Consider the following 12,342-nt stretch of genomic DNA (forward strand, 5'->3'; position numbering starts at 1 on the left):
TTCTTCCTAGTTCTCCGAAGTCCCGCTGTAGTATATTCCTCCTCTTCTTCCCGACATCATTTGTGCCGACATGTACCACCACCTCTAGCTCTTCACCTTCATCCTTGAGGATTTCCTGCACTCTGTCTGTGATGCCTTTAACCCTAGCATCAGGAAGGCAACACACCATCCTTAAGTCCCGCCTGCTGCCACAAAAACCCCGGTCAGTTCCTCTCACTATAGAGTCCCCTATTACCACGGCTCTGTGCGACGTCCGCGCTGCCTCCACGCCAACTTTTGATTGACAGACCTGGCCGCCTCGCGGACTGGCAGTGTCATCTGTCTCTACTGTTTCCAAAAGATTCAACTTGTTCCTGACAGGTACTTCCCCCGGCGTCTCTTGCACCTGTCTCCTCTCTGCCTTCCTCGTTGTCTGCTCTCTTCTGCTCTTCTGCAAAGGTAGCAGGAAAGAACTCAAACAAGGAGCTAGGAGGGCTAAAAGGGACCAAGATACGTCCTTGGCAAAAAAGAATTAAGGAAAATCCCAAGGCACTTCATACATACATAAGGAGCAAGAGGGTAGGCAGGGCAAGGGTAGGTCCATTCAAGGACAAAAGAGGGAATGTATGCAGGCAGCCGGATGAAGTGGGTGAAGTCCTTAATGAATACTTTGCATTGACATTCACAAAGGAGGACACGGTACATGGTGAGAAGTGTATGTTGATATGCTGGGGCATGCTGCTATTTAAAATAAAAAGGACATGTTTGGTATTTCAAAAACATTAAGGTTGTCAAGTCGCCAACTTGATTGAGTTATTTTGAGGAAGCAATGAAGACAATTGAGGAGGGCAGGGCAGTGGATGTTGTCGTCGTAGACTTCAGCAAAGTTCCTCATTGTAGGCTGATACAGAAGGTGAAGTCGCTTGGAAACCATGATGGATGGATACAGAACTGGCTTGGTCATAGAAAAGAGAGTATAATGGTGAACTGGTGTTTTTCTAACTGGAGGTACGTAACCAATGATGTTCTGCAGAGATTAGTGCGAGGATCTCTGTTGTATGTAATACAGAGGAACCTCGACACAGGTGGGGATTATTTCGTCGGTTAATCGAATGCTGGATAACTGATGCTGGGTAACAGTTAGCCAAGTATCGGACCTTGTCACCTTCTTCGAATGATCTGAAATTTGGTTAATCGAATGCCGGATGAATTGAGGTTCCTCTGTATGTATAAATGATTTGGAGGAGAACGAATGTGATCTGATTAGTAAGTTTGCACATGATACAAAGATTGGAAGAGCTGCGGATATTGAGGATTGCCATAGGAGACTCGGGCAGATGGAATTTAATTCTGACAAATGCAAGGTAATGGAATTTGGAAGGTCTGATGCAGGGGTGGGGCAGGAAGAAGCACACAGTAAATGGCAGAACCCTTAGGTTCATGAACAGGCAGAGGGATCTCGGTGTACAGGTAGACAGTTCCTGTAAGGTAACAACATAAGTGGATAAGGTGGTCAAGGAGGGGCATGGCATGCTTACCTTCAAATCAGTCAAAGCACAGAGTCTAAAAATTAGCAAGTCACGTTGCAGCTGTATTGAACTTTAATCAGGCCACATTTGGATACTGCGTACGATTCTGGTCGTCACACTACCAGAAGGCCGTGGAGGCCTTAAAGACACTACAGATACGGTTTACTAGACGTTGCCTGGTTTGGAGGGTATTAGCTAGGAGGAGAGTTTGGACAAACTGGTTTGCATTTCAGTGAAAACAAAAGGCCGAGGGATGACCTGATAGAGGTTTGCAAAATTGAGAGGAATGGATAGTCAGAATCTTTGTCCCCCAAGGTAGAAATGTCAATACTAGGGAACATTGGTTTCAGGGGAGAGGGGGAAAAGTTTAGAGGAGATGTGAGAAGCAAGGGTCAAAATCCTGCAATTCCCTCCCCTCAGGCATTGGGGTCAACATACAGCACTTGGACTGCAGCAATTCAAGAAGGCAGCTCACCACCACCTTCTCAAGGGCAATTAGGAATGGGCAATAAATGGTGGCCAGCCAGTGACGCCCACATCCCACAAGTGAATAAGGAGGTTTTTTTTTAAAAACTTGAAAATACTGAGTGGTAAATACCTGGGAACATGCTGCTGGGGAGGTGGCAGAAGCAGATACAATGGCAACGTTTAAGACTTGTCGGGCCGAATCACTGTACTGATTCTACGAAGTCCATTTGGTCTACTATGTGCAGTTCTGGTCATCACATTATAGGAAAGATATGGATGCTTTGGGAAGGGGTATTTACTGGGATATTGCCTGGTTAGGGGTTTATTAGCTGTGGAGAGAGGTTGGACAGACTTAGATAGCTTGAACAGATTTAGATAGCTTTGACTCTTTAGCCAAAACAAAGGGGCAACCTGATGGAGGTGTATAAGGTTGAGAGAGGGATGGATAGAGTGAATAGTTGGGAGTCATTTTCCTGGGTGGAGAAGTTGAATGCTGGAACCTAATGTGAGAGGGGAAATGTTTGAAGATATGAGAGGTTTTTTTTAAAAAACAGAGGGTGGTAGGTGCCTAGACAGCACTGCTGGACAAGGTGGTGAAGGCAGAGACGATAGCAATGTCTGGAAGGCATATAGAAAGAGAAATAAACACAGGGAGGGAATAAAGGATCATGTACAGGCAGACTGGATTAGTTTAGAATGACATCATGGTCGGCACAGACATGATGGGCCGAAGGACACATTCCTACCTGCACTGTTCTTTGTTCCATCTCTTTTTTTTTTCTAGCAGCTTCAACTGTCCATTTAGGACTCGGACCTTCTTAAAATTGAAGCTGACACTCACAACGCCCGAATCCATCTACTTTCTTTTCAATCTTGGTGGTGTCCAACACAAATTTATGCTTAAAGTTTACCTTCTCTCAAAAATTACAAATTACAGCTCAAGAAGGCAGAACAAAACTCATCAGCTGAAGTTATAGAGTCATGCATGGAATCAGACCCCTTCAGTCCAACCAGTCCATACTGAACATAATCCCAAACTGAAGTGGTCCCACCTGCCTGCTCCTGACCCACATCCCTCAAACCTTTCCTATTCATGTATTTATTCAAATATTTTTTAAACAGTGTAGTTGTCTGCACATCCACCATTTTGTCAGGAAGTTCATTCCACACATGAACCACCCTTAGTGTAAAACATTTGCCCTCATGTCCTTTTTAAATCTCTCTCCTCTCACCTTAAAAATGTGTCCCCATCCTTGGGAAAAGACAACTACCATTAACTCTATCTATACCTCTCATTATTATATAAACTTGTATCAGATCGCCACTCAACCTCCTACGCTCTAGTGGAAAAAAGTCTCAGCCTTTCTTTATAACTCAAACTTTCCAAAACCGGCAACATCCTGGCAAATCTCTTCTGAACCTTCTTCAGCTTAATAATACCCTTCCTATAACTGGGTGATCATAACTGGACACAGTATGTCCATCGTGAACGTAGATAATTTTAAGCCAGGTGGGAAACAGGTTCTTCTCCTCCTCAGCCTGTGATCACATCTGCTCAGATTATGAGTGGTTGAAAAACGGGTAAGGTCAGTATTAGGACTTATCCTACAATTAAGTGTGGCATTTCAGTCACTCAACACACAGTTCAGACAGAAAGCTCCAAAATACAGAAACGGACTACGATCGAGATCTTAAGTGATGAGGACCAGCTGCGTTCCAGTAGTTAAACAATTTGAGTTAGACAGGCTGGCAAGAACAAGGGGACATTAGCACAGATTACAAATTTATGGAACTCATTTGGCAGTCATGAAAAGTCTCTTTCCACCCAACCACTCACCCATATACACAGAAATGGTTTGCTATGTCTGAGAAAATCTTGAACTGCGAAATTTGACTAGTACACCAAAGTAAGAAGCACTTCTCTCAGAAAACAGCCACAAAGAGCCAATATTTAGAAGAATGCTCCATCAAGTATCTAGGATCATCTGCATTCACTTCCTGCACTTCCAAGAGGAGCTCTAGCAATCAAACTATAACACAATGGTGTATGATCCAAAGTAGAAATGAACCAATATAGTTGAAGTGATCAAGTAAAATATTTCCAAAAGCAACTATCACAGTAAGCCTGGAAAACCATAGCAGTGGATTCAAGGAAAAATATATTGTCACATTTCTAAAGAAAGGTTCAACTATTCAATAAAATCAGTAAAACAAGGTACAACCATCATAAGGCAGATTGGCAAATCTGGGTCCTGAGCAGATCAAAGACTAAGACATGTTAAAACAACTTGCTCTTTTTTATATTGCACCAATTTAACAGCAATTTGCCAAGCAAAAAATTTTTGAAGATTTCACAATCATTAGCTCCCCTATATAAAGGATCATTTTATTCCACATCTAACAAGTACCAACTGACAAACCAGAATACTCACAATGCAACTATGGATGCTCAGTCATTAACATACTCAAAGACTGAGATCAACTAATTTCTTTAGTATACAAAAATCTAAGGGCACAGGGCTAAACAAGAAAATGAAAGAACATAAACCAGGATCTTATCAAATAGCACAGAGATTGAGGTACGATTGCTCATGTTTTTCAAATAAGAAAATGTTAGATGCAAATACTAATTTTAAGTGTTTAAAAATGAAGAAACAACCATCAGTGTTTGTACCTGGCATATTATACTCATGTGCAGTTCTTCACTACTGCACCACACCTGAAGTAAGAAAGCATACTACATTAGGTTTTAGGTTTGCTCACTGAGCTGGTAGGTTTGTTCTCAGATGTTTCGTCACCATGCTAGGTAACATCATCAGTGAGCCTCCGGTGAAGTGCTGTTGTCTGTCCCGCTTTCTATTTTTGTGTCTCGGACTGTTAAGATGGATGTTATCATTTCTGGTTCTTTTTCTGAGGTTGGTTAATGGGGTCCAAATGGCCATGTTTACTGACAGAGTTCCTGTTTGAGTGCCAGACCTCGAGGAATGCCCATGAGTGTCTGTGTTTAGCCTGTCTTTGGATGGATGTGATGTCCCAGTCAAAGTGGACTCCATCTGTAAGGATAGCAGTGATAGCTGGTCATGTATTTTGGTGGCTAGTTGGTGCTCATGTATCCTGGTGGCTAATTTCCTGCCCATCTGTCAAATGTAGTGTTTGTTGCACTCTTTGTAGAGTATTTTGCATATAACTAGGACAAAGCAATGGCTACAGATGCTTGAGATCAGAGTCGAGTGTGTGGTGCTAGAAAAGCACAACAGGTCAGGCAGCATTCAAGGAGCAGGAGGGTCAACATTTCATTCCTGATAAAAGGTTTATGCCTGAAACATCATTTCTCCTGCTCGACCTGCTGTGCTTTTCCACATTCTCGACTATTTTGATTATGATGTTCGTTCTGCTTGTTAGTTGTTTTTCTTCAGATTCTTACACACTTGATGCAACTGTAATACGCCAACTTCTGTGAACAGCCAAAATTTATTAAGCAAGTAAAAGCTTTGGAGGAACCCTTAACACTCTTCACAATGCTTGCAGAGCCATGTCAAAAGATCTCTCTGAACAAGGGACCAGTTCTTCCTTTATACAAGATTTCACATCACGGTCAGTAATGCCCACAAGACAACTCCCAGTCACTCCCCCATAGTCACATGCCACTCAAAACACAATGTAGTGATTTGATTATTTCTAGAAACAACGTGATTAAATCATTCGTTGATGGCAAAATCTGGTGCAAGTCATTTTTTTAACTGAAGGGTGTGGTCAGAATTTTAACTGCAGCATTCTTATTGATTCTGAATAGTAGGAGACAACAATGTAAATTTATTCTGGATAGTCGGAGATGGCAATGTAAATTTTTGACATTCTACCTGCAAGACAGAGAAACATACCACCCTACCCCTGGGACATCCAATTTCTTGGAGGCCAACAGAGCAAATTAACCCTTTAACATCTCATGCTGGTGGTTGGTACTGGGTCCTTTAGTTTCACCAGTAACTGTTTCAATGTGGTAGGTATACAGGCTACTACGACGCCAAGAGGTTGGAGTAGTCTGGTCATCATCTCGGAAATGTCTCTGATCTCTGGTACTGTGGCTAGAGTCTCTGGGTGTGTTGTCTCTTCTTGTTTTTGTTTGTTGTTTAAGAATTGGCAGACTGTGTTTATTGAGTACCTGTTGTTCCTGAATATGCTGTACAGTTATTTTTCTTCTGCTGCTCATAGTTCCTGCATGCTGCAGTGTGAAGTGGCTCATTTAAATTATGTCCTGATGCAGCTCCGTTTGTGGGTGTTAAGGTGATTGCGCCTGTCATTGAATATCTGGTCTGTGTATGTGGCTTTCCTATAGATGCTAGTCTGTACCTGTCTATTGGCTTTTTGTTCCACAATGACATCTAGGAAGGGGAGTCTGTTAATGTTCTCTTCCTCTTTGGTGAACTTTGTACCAGTAAGGATGCTGTTTGTGGGTTTCTTCTAATTTGTTGTATTTTGTGACGACAAAGGTACCATCCACATAGCGGACCCAAAGCTTGGGCTGCAGCGTGGGTCGGACTGTTCATTCTAACCTCTGCATAACTGTTTCTGCTATTGGTGATCCCATAGGCATCCCATTGATTTGTTTGTAGATCTTGTTTTGAAGGTGAAGGTGAAGGTGAAGTGGGTTGAGAGGCACAGGTCTTCTAGTTTGAGGATGCTGTCCTTGCTGCTGGAGGTAGTGCTATCAAGTGTTTTGTGTCCTTGGTTCGTCTAGTAATGAAGCCAGTGTTTCTTTGGCTAGGGTGATGTTTATTGATGTGAATAGGGTCATCATGTCGAAGGAAACCATGACCTCGTCGTCCTCTACCTTGGTGTCCTTGATGATATTAAGGAATTCCTGGGTGGAGTAAATGGAGTGACTTGAATCTTCTACTAGGTGTTTCAGTTTGTCTTCTCGTTCCTTTGCTAGTCTGTACATCAGTGGACCGGGAAGTGAGACTATGAGTCTGAGGGGGGACCCTTGTTTATGTACCTTTGGTAATCTGAAGAAAGGGGGTGTGTTGGATCCTTCAGGTTTCATTTTTTGGAGGTCTGTCTTTTAATTTCACCTGTCTTGTGAAGTTTGCTCAGGAATGCTGTGGTACAGTTTTCTAACTGTGGAGTTGGGTCCATCACCACCTGTTGGTAGGTGTTAGTATCTGCACGTAGCGTGTTTGCTTTTTCAATGTATTGTGTTCTGTTCAGGATTATGCGTCCTTTGTCTGCCGGTAGGATTACGAGATTTCTGTCTTGACACCTGACAGCACCAACTTCATCAGCAAGGACAGCATCCTCAAACTAGTGGACCTGTGCCTCACGACCCACTTCACCTTCAACGACAAGATCTGCAAACTGACCAATGGGACGCCTATGGGATTACCAATATCAGGACTCTTAGCAGAAACAGTTATACAGAGGTTAGAATGAATAGCCCTTCCCACCATCCAACTCAAGCTCTGGGTCTGCTATGTAGATGACACCTTTTGTCATCAAGAAATGCAACAAATTAGAAGAAACCATAAACATCATCCTTATTGGTATAAAGTTCACCAAAGAGGAAGAGAACAACAACAGACTCCCCTTCTGAGACATCATAGTGGAACAACAAGCCAAAAGGAGAGCTGCAGATCAGCGTCTACAGGGAAGCCATACACACAGACCAGATACTCAATTATAGGAGCAATCATCTCAGCACCCACAAACGGAGCTGCATCAGAACATTATTTAAATGAGTCACAACACACTGCTGCACCCAGGAACCAAGAGAAGCCGAGGAAAAACACCTACACGACATATTCAGGAACAATGGGTACCCAATAAGCGCAGTCTGCCAATTCCTACACAACAAACCTAAACAAGACACAATACGCCCAGAAACTCTAGCCACCCTGCCATACGTTAAAGGCATCTTGGAGATGATGACCAGACTACTCCGACCCCTAGGTATCACGGTAGCCAACAAGCCCACCACCACACTGAAACAGCTCCTGATGAATTTAAAAGGACCTGGATCAACAACCAGCAGAACGAACGTCATATACAAAAAGCCCTACAAGGACTGCAACAAACATTACATTGGACAGACAGGCAGGGAGCTAGCTACCAGGATACATGAGCACCAACTAGCCACCAAAAGACATGACCAACCATCACTCATATCCATGCACACAGCCAAAGAGGGATACCAGTTCAACTGGGACAACATATCCACCCTAGGACAGGCTAAACAAAGACACACACGGAAATTCCTAGAGGCCTGGCATTCAAACCAGAACTCCATTAACAAACGTATCAATTTGGACCCCTTACGAACCACTCAGAAAAAGAACCAGAAGTCATATCACCCACCATAACAAACCGAGACAGATCAATAACAAGCAGGACAGAACACCAGCGCTTCATCAGAGGCTCACTGATGATGTCACCTAGCATAGTGATGAAATGTCAGAGAATAAATCTATCAGCTCAGCAAGCAAACTTACAACCTGATCCACACAACCTGAGCTAAAAATCTTATCCAAAATCGCAAGCATGCTACATGATATTATGGAATGTTGATCTACATCATCCCAAAGTGGAGGCAAGCCACAAGATTACATGAATATAGATATCAATGAATTGGTGTCTATTCATTCATTTCATACATCAAGCCACAATGAAATTCTTGACAATTTTGCACTGCATGCACATGTACTAACAGCAGCCAATTTAACATCAAACATGTCAAACTATCATAATTTTAAAGTTTTAAAACACTCTAGATTACACCAAGTTAGCTAAAACTCACAACACCAGGTTATAGTCCAACAGATCTATTTGAAAGCACTAGCTTTCTGAGCGCTGCTCCTTCATTAGGTAGTTGTGGAGTTTAAGATCGTAGGACACAGAATTTATAGCAAAAGTTTACAGTGTGATGTAACTGAAATTGTGAAAGACCTGGATTGTTTACTAAGTCTCTCATCTTTTAGAATGAACATGTTGGTTTCAGTTCTTTCAAATGTATATCGCAGAACTTTTTTAAAAGTTACATTCTCAAGTGAACTTTAACAATTGGTGTCATGTCAGCCCAGATAATGTGAGACTGTATGTGCTGCAATGTTCAGATTGATTCTAATCTAAAAAAGGGATTTACAGAATCTTATTTGGATTCATGTAGTTTTTGAGCAAAATAAAATGCAATTGTGCAAGTACAAATTTGCCCCACAAATTTGTGTGTATGTTGGGGGGGTGGTGGTTATGCGTGCCTCTGAGAGGGTGCGTGTGTGCAGGAGTGTATATGTGAGCGTATGAGAGAGAGCTTGTGTAGGAGAGAGGGTCTGCGTGAGTATGAGAGTCTGTAGGTGTGTACGCATGTGCGTGTCTGTCTGTGTCTGCATGTGCGCATAGTGTAGTGGGACATGAACCCAAGATGCCAGTTTACACCATCCCCATGGGTACCGAACTTGGCTATCAGCCACTGTTCGGTCACTTTGCGTTGTGCCTGTCCTAAAGTCCACCTTGGAGGATGGCCACCCGAAGGTCTGATGTCAAATGTCCCGGACTGCTGAAGGGTTCTCCGACTGGGAGGGAACACTCCCAGACACACACTCACATGAACACACACACATAAGTTTGTGGGGTTAATTTATACTTGCACAACTACATTTTATTTGGCTCAAAAACTGCATGAATCCATATAAGATTCTGTAAATCCCTTTTTTAGATTAGAATCAGTCTGAACATTGTGGCACAGACAGTCGCACACCTTAAATGCATTATCTGGGCTGACATGACACCAATTGTTAAAGTTCACTTGAGAATGTAACTTTTAAAAAACTTCTGCAATATACATATGAAAGAACTGAAACCAACACGTTCATTCTAAAAGATGAGAGGCTTAACAAACAACCCAGGTCTTAGTCAATGTATAATTTCAGTTACATCACACTGTAAACCTTTACTATACATTCTGTGTCTTATAATCTTATCCTCCATAATTACCTGATGAAGGAGCAGCGCTCCAAAAGCTAGTGCTTCCAATTAAACCTGTTAGACAATAACCTGGTGGTGCGTGATTTTTAACTTTGTACACCCCAGTCCAACACCGGCACCTCCAAATTATGACCAAGTTTGCCGATAGTGTGGATCATGCCAAATGTTATGTACGTTGCTGTACAACTGGTATTCTGGACATGCTGACCTGAAGGCATGTAAACAGCCAAATACAGCACGTGAATGTTTCATACTGGACATTTTCGTCTGATTAAACAAACTTCTCTAACTCACACCTTTGCGTCCCAAGTTTACTCTCCTGCACTGGTGAAGTCAACATGGTGCTGATATTTTTAGAATACATTACCTTCTATTAATTATTACCGACTACACGATTGCAGTATACTTTAATAAGGATCACGATCAGGATCGTTCAGCCAGGGCGAAGGGGAGGCCGCCGCAACCTCAGCAGAAAGTTCACAACCAGCTCACAGTGCTCCCGCTGTAATGATGTTGTTGGAATGTCTGCCTGCCCGAACGTTCCCTCTTACAATTCCTCTGTCCTTTGTCCCCCGAATGTCGCAGACCTCAATATTCCACTGTCCTTTGTCCCCCGAATGTCGCAGACCTCAATATTCCAATATCCTTTGTCCCCCGAATGTTGCAAACCTCAGTATTCCACCATGCTTTGTTTCCCGAATGTGACAGTCTTCAATGTTCCACTACCACTGGCTCTATTGCCCGTACTACTGCAGCGTGCTCATCCGAATGACTCAGACCTTCCAACCCGGAAAAAGAACATCCTCTCACTAAGTAGGCAACCGCGCCACCAAGAGGCAAGGAGTCTCCTCTGCCGCGCCAAATAGTGACAAGGAAGTGAAAGAAACACGTGTTGATTTATGGTATTTCACTGTTCAAGATTGTCTAAACAAACCCCAAATGGGAATGTATATGTAATACATACATTCAAGCCTACACACACCCAAGTTGTTGTGTTGGCTTTCTGGTTCTCATATGAATCAATAATGACTACATTTCAAAGTAATTGATGAGCTTGAAAGTTTATGAAGTTTAATCTCAATAAAGTACACACCCTTTTCTCGTGCAGCATAATGCAAAAGATGAAGAACTAAGAAAGAAATCTTTGTTGTCAATATGAGTCCTGTAAATTTAGATTTCACAGAGGGTGTTACACATAAATTGGAGTCACCTAATACTCCAAATAGGATTGTGTGTACAATGTAACTGGTTGTTTCAATTCAGTTCTCACCCGAGAATTTACATGATCAATCTCATGATAGATAATTCAAGTGTCAGGTTGCCACAGTAAACGTTGTGGAGAAAAGTGAGGACTGCAGATGCTGGAGACCAGAGTTGAAAAATGTGATGCTGGAAAAACACAGCAGGCAGGCAGCATCTGAGGAGCAGGAGAATCGACGTTTCGGGCATAAGCCCTTCTTCAGGGATGAAGAACCTCAATATTCCTGAATATTCCTGAGGTCATTCCTGAAGAAGGGCTTATGCCCAAAACGTTGATTCTCCTGCTCCTCGGATGCTGCCTGGCCTGCTGTGTTTTTCCAGCATCACATTTTTCAACAGCAAACGTTGTGTCATAGACATTTCTGTGGCCAGCAGAGAAAAAGCAGAATGGTGTGTTGTTTCCCTGGTGCCAGGATCAAGGATGTCTCAGAGAGGTGCAGAATGTTCTCACGGGGGAGAGGGCCAACAAGAGGTCATTGTTCACATTGGAACCAACAATATAGGAAAGGAAAAGGTTGAGATTCTGAAGGGAGATTACAGAGAGTTAGGCAGAAGTTTAAAAAGGAGGTCCTCAAGGGTAGTAATATCTGGATTACTCCCAGTGCTACGAGGGCAGGAATAGGAGGTTAGAGCGGATGAATGCATGGCTGAGGAGGTGGTGTATGGGAGAAGGATTCACATTTTTGGATCAGTGGAATCTCTTTTGGGATGGAAGTGACCTGTATAAGAAGGACAGATTGCATGTAAATTGGAAGGGGACTAATATACTAGCAGGGAAATTTGCTAGAACTGCTTGGAAGGATTTAAACTAATAAGGTGGGGGGTGGGTGGGACCCAGGGAGATAATGGGTGGGACCCAGGGAGATAGTGAGGAAAGAGATCAATCTGAGACTGGTACAGTTGAGAACAGAAGTGAGTCAAACAGCCAGGGCAGGCAGGGACAATGTAGGACTAATAAACTAAACTGCATTTATTTCAATGCAAGGGGCCTAACAGGGAAGGCAGATGAACTCAGGGCATGGTTAGGAACATGGGACTGGGATATCATAGCAATTACAGAAACATGGCTCAGGGATGGGCAGGACTGGCAGCTTAATGTCTACAGGAAGGATAGAAAAGGAGGCAAGAGAGG

General features: G+C 42.8%; 1 protein-coding gene across 1 annotated transcript in view; it reads right to left on the minus strand.

Moving 5' to 3' along the window:
- shq1 (SHQ1, H/ACA ribonucleoprotein assembly factor) overlaps nt 1-10,797 on the minus strand; it is a 136,266-nt gene extending 125,469 nt beyond the window's left edge. The window contains exon 1 of the mRNA XM_043708353.1: nt 10,318-10,797. The gene's annotated coding sequence lies outside the window, so the exon portion shown is untranslated. The remainder of the gene's footprint in view (nt 1-10,317) is intronic.
- Between the last annotated feature and the right edge of the window lie 1,545 nt (nt 10,798-12,342).

The sequence above is a fragment of the Chiloscyllium plagiosum genome, chromosome 18 (assembly GCF_004010195.1).
Source record: "Chiloscyllium plagiosum isolate BGI_BamShark_2017 chromosome 18, ASM401019v2, whole genome shotgun sequence".
Lineage (NCBI taxonomy): Eukaryota > Metazoa > Chordata > Chondrichthyes > Orectolobiformes > Hemiscylliidae > Chiloscyllium > Chiloscyllium plagiosum.